Source organism: Vicugna pacos, chromosome 35 (genome assembly GCF_048564905.1).
Source record: "Vicugna pacos chromosome 35, VicPac4, whole genome shotgun sequence".
Taxonomy (NCBI): domain Eukaryota; kingdom Metazoa; phylum Chordata; class Mammalia; order Artiodactyla; family Camelidae; genus Vicugna; species Vicugna pacos.
Genome location: NC_133021.1, coordinates 30,063,633 through 30,071,186, shown reverse-complemented (window position 1 = coordinate 30,071,186; position 7,554 = coordinate 30,063,633). Strand labels below are relative to the sequence as shown.

The window sequence follows — 7,554 nt, the reverse complement described above, 5'->3', positions numbered from 1 at the left end:
CCGTCCCCACCTCAAGCCCCGGAGAGCCGGAGAGGGCTGGGACCCCGCTCAGGGCAGGGCGCGAGGAGAGGCGGGTCCGCCACCCCGCGGGCCAGCAGGGGGCGGCGGCGCCGAGAGGTGGGCGTGCGGAGGCCGGCGGGGCCTGGCTGCGGGCTTCTCGCCCTGGGAGCCCTAGCAGGTTGGCAGCAGGACCCAGCTTTTGTTTTAACTCGTGTGTGTGTGTGTTTCGTGGAACACTGGGAAATGATGATATAGAGACATACGAAAAGTGTCCACATTTTGGTTCGCGCTCCCGCGCCGGGACGGCGGGGCGCGGGGCGGGCCGGGAGGCGGGAGGTTGCGGGGAAGGACCTGGCGCGGCGGCCGCAGCGGCGGGAGCGAGGGCGCTGGCGGAGACGCCGGCTTCTCCTCCCCTCCCCAGCGGTGTTACAGCCTGGAGGAGACACGCCCGCCGTTAGCACTTTCCGCAGAGGCTGACAGTTGGTGAACACCTGCTCTTGATCGTAAGATTTAGAAGACGGTCTCCACCTTCCAGATTGGATCTCTCTTCATGTGGATCTTCTGTGTCTATGTCTTTTAAAACAGATTTGTGGGAAACATGTTGGATTACAACTGTTCATCCTCATCTATGCAAACAAAGGAAAGCTATTGTGCTGGGATTTTGAGGAGGAACTTTCCCAGGGGTGGCCCTTCTTACAAGTGTAAATAAAAGGTCTCAAGTGTGCTGCATTAGTGTCCTCCCACGTGGCAAGTAATACTCTGAACAGGGGAGGCAGGCTGATCTTTTTCTAACAGGATTCCAGTACACCTTAGAAGTGCTTGAGGACGAGTGATAAAGGCAGGCATGAAGCCTCCGTCTCACAGCTGCATGTGTAGTTACTGTTGAAGCAATCCCTGCTTAAGTTGACAATGTTGGTGTGTTTAAATTTTTTTGAGTTTGCAAATAAGCATATTAAGTCTAGTGATGGAGCCTTCAGGCAGTGAACAGTTACTTGAGGACCCTGATCCTGGAGGCAGATCCCAAGATGCAGAGGCCGGAAAGCAGACAGAATCAGAACAAAAGTTGTCTGAAATGACCCACAATGCTTTGGAGAACATTAATGCGATTGGCCAAGGCTTGAAGCATCTCTCCCAGCACCAGCGCAGGAGGTCATCAGTGTCTCCACACGACGTGCAGCAAGTTCAGGCAGATCCAGAACCTGAAATGGATCTGGAAAGCCAGAACGCATGTGCTGAGATTGATGGTGTCCCCACCACCCCGCAGCTCTGAATCGTGTCCTGCAGCAGATCCGAGTGCCACCCAAGATGAAGAGGGAGACGAGCTTGCATAGTAGGCGGGGCAAGCCAGAGGCCCCAAAGGGAAGTCCCGAAATCAACAGGAAATCTGGCCAGGAGATGGCAACTGTTACGCAGTCAGGCCAACCAGGTCTTCATCCACTGCCGATGCTCCCACCAGCTCCGCCGTGATGGAAATAGCTTGTGCCGCTGCTGCTGCCGCTGCCGCTGCGTGTCTGCCAGGGGATGAGGCGTCTGCAGAGTGGATAGAGCAGTTGGAAGTAGGCAGCCTCGCCCAGACTTCCAGTGCAGTGGCCTCCAGCACCGATGGCAGCATCCACACAGACTCTGTGGATGGAACACCAGACCCTCAGCGCACAAAGGCTGCTATTGCTCACTTGCAGCAGAAGATCCTGAAGCTCACAGAGCAGATTAAGATCGCGCAGACAGCCCGGGACGACAACGTTGCTGATTACCTGAAGCTTGCCAACAGTGCAGACAAGCAGCAGGCCGCCCGTATCAAGCAGGTCTTTGAGAAGAAGAACCAGAAATCTGCCCAAACCACCCTCCAGCTCCAAAAGAAGCTTGAGCGCTACCACAGAAAGCTCCGAGAGGTGGAGCAGAATGGGATCCTCTGGCAGCCAAAGGACGTCTTCAGGGACATGCACCAGGGTCTGAAGGATGTGGGAGCGAAGGTGACCAGCTTCATTGAAGGTGTAGTGGACAGTGTCAAAGGTGGACTTTCCAGCTTCTCCCAGGCGACCCATTCAGCAGCAGGGGCTGTGGTTTCAAAGCCCAGAGAGAGTGCCTCACTGAGTCGGAATAAGTTTGGCAGTGCAGACAATATCCCTAACCTGAAGGACTCTTTCGAGGAAGGACAAGTGGATGATGGGGGGAAGGCTTTGGGAGTGATTTCAAACTTTCAGTCGAGCCCCAAATATGGTAGCGAGGAAGATTGTTCTAGTGTCACCTCTGGCTCAGTGGGAGCCAACAGCACCACTGCAGGCATCGCTGGAGGATCGTCCAGCTCCAAAACAAACACCCTGGACATGCAGAGCTCAGGATTCGATGCACCGCTGCATGAGATCCAGGAGATCCGGGAAACCCAGGCCAGACTGGAGGAATCTTTTGAGACCCTCAAGGAACATTATCAGAGTGACTATTCATTAATAATGCAGGCCTTTCAGGAGGAGCCACACAGATGTGAACGATTAGAAGAACAACTGAATGACCTGACAAAGCTCCAACAGAACGAAATCTTGAACTTGAAGGAGGAATTGGCCAGCATGGAAGACAAAATTGCATATCAGTCCTTTGAATGGGCCTGGGACACCCAGGAGGCCCTGGAGGGGTGCCAGACCCGCATCTCTAAGATGGAGCTGCAGCAGCAGCAGCAGCAGCAGCAGCAGCAGATGTTGCAGCTGGAGGGGCTGGAGAACGCCACGGCGCGCAACCTGCTGGACAAGCTCATCAGCATCCTCCTGGCGCTCATGGTTGTCCGCCTGGTCTTCATCTCCCCAGTGGCCAACTGCGTGGTCCCGCTCATGAAGACGCGCAACAGGACGTTCAGCACTTTATTCCTTGTGGTCTTCATTGCCTTTCTCTGGAAGCACTGGGACGCCCTCTTCAGCTACGTGGAGCGGTTCTTTTCCTCCCCGAGGTGATGCTGGCCCCAGGAGGCCATGCTCCCTACCGTCTGGCCAGTGCATGCAGCGAGGACTCAGACAGCAGCATACCTACTCTGAAGTTTTCTACAGCAACAAGAGAGTTGAGTGAATTCATTTACATTTAGAATAATGTTTTTTTCTTCAAAAGACGCAATTGCAATAGTATTTTTTAGATTTTATCCAAGAAGTTTTTTTTTGGGGCAAAAATCTTGGATCATTTTTATGTAGCATGATTTTCCTTGGGATGCAGATCGTAAACAGCCCTTAAACATGAACCAACAATGTGGAGCACACCGAAGGGCGTTCTGAACTGTGGCTTGACGTGCTGCACTGAAACCCGGTGAGGGAAGCCAGTTAAACCCAACACCCTGCCTTGTCTGGGCTCACCACCTTTCCCCTCCCAGACTGACTTTCCTGTGAAGTCCTACCACATTCCATGTCTGAATTTCTGGATTCAGGGTGGATTTCCCTTGTCCGTGTACAAACACATGGATGTCCCTGGCTTTCTCACCCAAGTTGGCCACTCACCTAACTCTGGAAGTGTGATCACTGTTGAACCTGGTCCCTTACCTTTGCTGGGATACAGGAGTGAGAGCATCATGCCCCAGAGGATCACTGCACAGCCCTACTACATACAGTATTTCGAAGTAGCCCTCTAAATACTTAATGTTAAGCAAACCCCATGGCCGCACTTTTAAGGTTTTTTTTTTTAAATATGTGTATAGTCACCAATTTAAAAAACAAAAAAATCTGAACAGCATACTTGAAGAATGCAAACTCAGATTCCCAGTACTCCCTTACGGTTTCTAATAGGATTTTTTATTATTGTTATTATTATTACTGGGTTTTTTTGGAAAGGGTTGGGAGGGGCTTTTATTTTTCCTTTAAAATAAAGAAGTGATGTTTTCAAATGAAAAAAAAGTCTGTATTTTGAAAAATGCTTCAAATAACTCAAATGCCCTTATCTCACAGCAGCTTTTCTTCTACTGGTGACTGATTTCTGTTACAAGTAAGAGTGTGTCCTCATGAAAATATCAGTGCCTACATATATACATATACATATATACCCACATATACTTACATATACACATACACACAGGCACGCACATATTAATACACACATAGCACAAATATATCCATATGCATACATATACGTGCACATAATATACACACACATACATATACCTGTACATATACATATACACAATACACATAGTACACATATGCACACATATGTATACCCACAAATGTATATCCATCCATATATAAATTACACATATGCATGTAATATACACATACTTACACCTACATGCACACAATGTAAATATATACACATATACAGACACAGGTACATGCACGTACCTACACATTTACATTACACATAGTAATCACACATATATGTGCACACAACACACGCACACAACGTTCATGCATACACACGGTATACATACTTGCATATACATACACATAACACACACACACACACACACGTTGACAGAGATCTGAGGATTCTGTGCCGTGGATGCAGCAGCTCTCATCTCTTCGGGATGAAATTATGGACAGTTTGTTCCATCCGGGGCTTTTCTGTGATCTCCACAATTTCTGCGGTTATTCATTCCTTCTGCATTAAGGCGGAAGTTCCCATGACATGCCTTCTGCTGTTTCCACTACAGCGTTTAAAACCGGCCGCGGAGCCGCTCGGGAGTGGGGCTTGGCCCGCTCCTCCGCCGAGGTGACAGTGACTGCACAGAGGGTGTCTCTCCCGTCTCGGCCCCCGATGAGGCAGTGGTGCCGCAGATGGCAGCGGGGAGGGTCCTCTGACCCGCTAACGGGCTGTGTCCGGACTCAGCCGGGCCTGCTTTCCTTTCAGGGGTCGCTCTTGCGTTTTCTCAGCCAGGGGAGCCCCGACCCTCTCTGACAATTATTACTTCATGTCAAGAGGCTGCCGTGCGGAGCTGTCTAAATCTGACGGGGGAGCCAGAGCAGCCCCCGTCAAACTCGGGGGCATGAGGCCCCGGCACAGGATTAAAGGTTCCGGAGTTTTCTGTGCAAAGACGTAATGGCCTCTTTCCTGTGCCCCCTCCTCCTGGCCTCCTGGCAGCCGCCCTCCAGCCTGCTGCTGCTCTCTTGAGTTGGAGCAGAGGCCTCAGATGACAGCACCATCTGGGCTGGCGGCTGACTGTCAGACAGGACAGAGGAGCTGACGCTCCCGGAATTTGTGCAAAGAGGAAGTGGAGAGGGCTTCTCTCTCCCTGTGGTGAATAAAACCCACTCAGAACCCTGGGCGTCCTGCAGGCTTACCACAGGAGGGAGCAAGGGTGCCTCCCGTCACTTCACTGGCTCTTGTTTACAGAGTGTAGACCACGTGCTCCGAGCTGCTCTGGGCCTTCTTGGAAGGGGTCATTCCTCTGAGAGGAAAGCAGGGGTCACTGAGAAAGATGAGGGAGGCTGGCCAGCAGCTACCCGGGCCCTCCACCAGTGTGTGTCTCTAGAAAAAGGTCACCTGGATGGCAGACCAGCCTGGCTCCAGGAAGCACCTCCTTGGGCAGAAGCTCAAGCTGAAAAGCACCAACGATGTTGAGCTTGCGACTTCTCCTGCCTCGCTCCACGTGTGCCCGTGGGGGTGGCCGTGAGGAAGCGCCGCCGCTTCCAGGCAGTGCTGAGAGCCGCCCTTGGTTTGCACGGATGAGTCTAGAATAAAGGCGGTTGATCACAACGATGGCTAATACTTTCCAAAGCCTTACCACATGCCCTAAAGACGTGCTTGCAATGGGTTATTTCATTGAAATCTGTCTTTCAACACGTACCTGAGCACCTCCGGGGTGCCAGCAAGGTGCTACGTGCTGTGATGCAGCCATGGATGGAGACGAAATCCCGTAGATAAACCATCTGTGGTCCAGACACACGATGGAATAGTGTTCAACCTTAGAGGAAGGAAATCGGCCACGTGCTGCAACATCAATGACCCTTGAGGACGGGATGAAGCCCCGCTGCCATCACGGGGCATGAGAGCGCTCCCTGCTGGTCTCCCGACACTCTTTATTGAAGTTCCCATTGATTAATTCTTCACGATGGGCACAGAATTTCTCTTCTTCAAGGCTGTAGTTCTGGAGATGGGTGACAGTGATGGTTGCACAGCAGAGTGACAATACTTAATGACACTGAGCTGCACACATAGAAATGGCTAAGGTGGGCAATGTTATGGTTTGTGTACTTTACCACAGTTTTAAAGAAGGAAAGTCCCTGCTCTCAAGGGGAGGGGTCCGTGTCCTCACCGGGGCGCTTGTATTCCAGCAGATTATGTTGAATACGGCGCTGGGTGGTTATCTACTGCCCACAGCGACCCCAGCCAGGGCACAGGCCGGTGAGACGTGCCCCCAGGCCCACGTCAGTTCTGCATGAGGCACCCTCTCTGCTTTACTAGCCACCAGCCTGTCACTGCCCTTCTTCCAGTGCTCGGTGCGGCCCGCCCTGGTCAGGTGGGGTTTGAGGTGGCAGGTGGCTCTTCCTGGGGTTCTCTGAGCCTGCCCCTCAGGATGGAAGCAGGGAACAGGTGCATGTGATCATTTGTGAGGTCCCTGAAGACAGCCTTCCCAAACAAGCAGAAGATGGGCCTGGCCTTTGGCTCATTTAAAAATAATTGAATTAAAAAAGGAAGCTGGCAATAAAGAGTCTCCTGGGACCCAAGCGGGAGTGCCCTAAGGGACCATTCTGAGTTTGAATTTGCCTGCTCCCAGCAGGGAGGGGGGCTCTAAGAATTCTGCGGTCAGAGCCTCCAGGAGGCCTGGCTCAGGTGCCTGGTTGAAAAGCTGGTGTAGGGCGAGTGGTGGGAGGAGAGCCTGCGCACACGACCTGCTCCAGAAAGATGCACAAAGCACTTCTATTTATACATTAGGAATAGAGAGCGGCTCACAGGGCTTGTTTTTAAAGGCTGTGCACCAGCATCTGTCTCAGTCAGGCTGTCCCTCGGAGGGTGGGCGAGGGCAGACCTTGGTGGACTGAATGTCACGCGAGGCTGGGTGCAGGGCCTCCACAAGGGGCCTGGGGGCAGAGGCAAGGCCAGCATTGTCACCGTCCCCCGATCCATGCCCTTCCTGAGACCAGCCTGTGACGGAAGAAGGGCTGGCCTCTTTAAGCCCCTGCTAGAACGCAGGCTGGAGCTTTGTGCGCTGCTAGTAAATGGTACACCGTCATGGCGCATGGTGGTTACCGAGCCACGCCCCTCGCTGGGAGCCCCTCTTCCTGTTCTCAACCCTCACAAGCCCTGGGGCTGGGTTGAGAGCAGAGCAGGGCTGTGCACTGCTGGTTCCAGAGAGCCTGTCCCAAACGCAGCTTCCTTTAATCAGCCAGCACTTGCATAACCAACCACTGCCTCTGCCTGGATGTCCCCAAGCGCCCCATCTTTTATGGGGGAACATGACACCATACCTTTAACGCCCTATTAAACAACCTAAGATTCCATTTTCCCTCCATTGTGAAAACAGCACAGCCCCTCCTCACTCAGTCCAAAGGCCATGCTCCTCTAGAATAATTGGGGGATTGTCTTGCTTCTCTGGCGACGGCCACGTGCCAGCCTGCTTTCCTGATGCCCCTGGGTCCCGAGCTGCCAGCC

General features: G+C 52.5%; 1 pseudogene across 1 annotated transcript; it reads left to right on the top strand.

Annotated features, from left to right (window-relative positions):
- Window positions 1-964: 964 nt before the first annotated feature.
- LOC102537592 (transmembrane and coiled-coil domains protein 1 pseudogene) lies at window positions 965-3,877 on the top strand (annotated as a pseudogene). Its single transcript, XR_338298.3, has one exon. The product of XR_338298.3 is annotated as a transmembrane and coiled-coil domains protein 1 pseudogene (transcript).
- The last annotated feature ends 3,677 nt before the right edge of the window (window positions 3,878-7,554 follow it).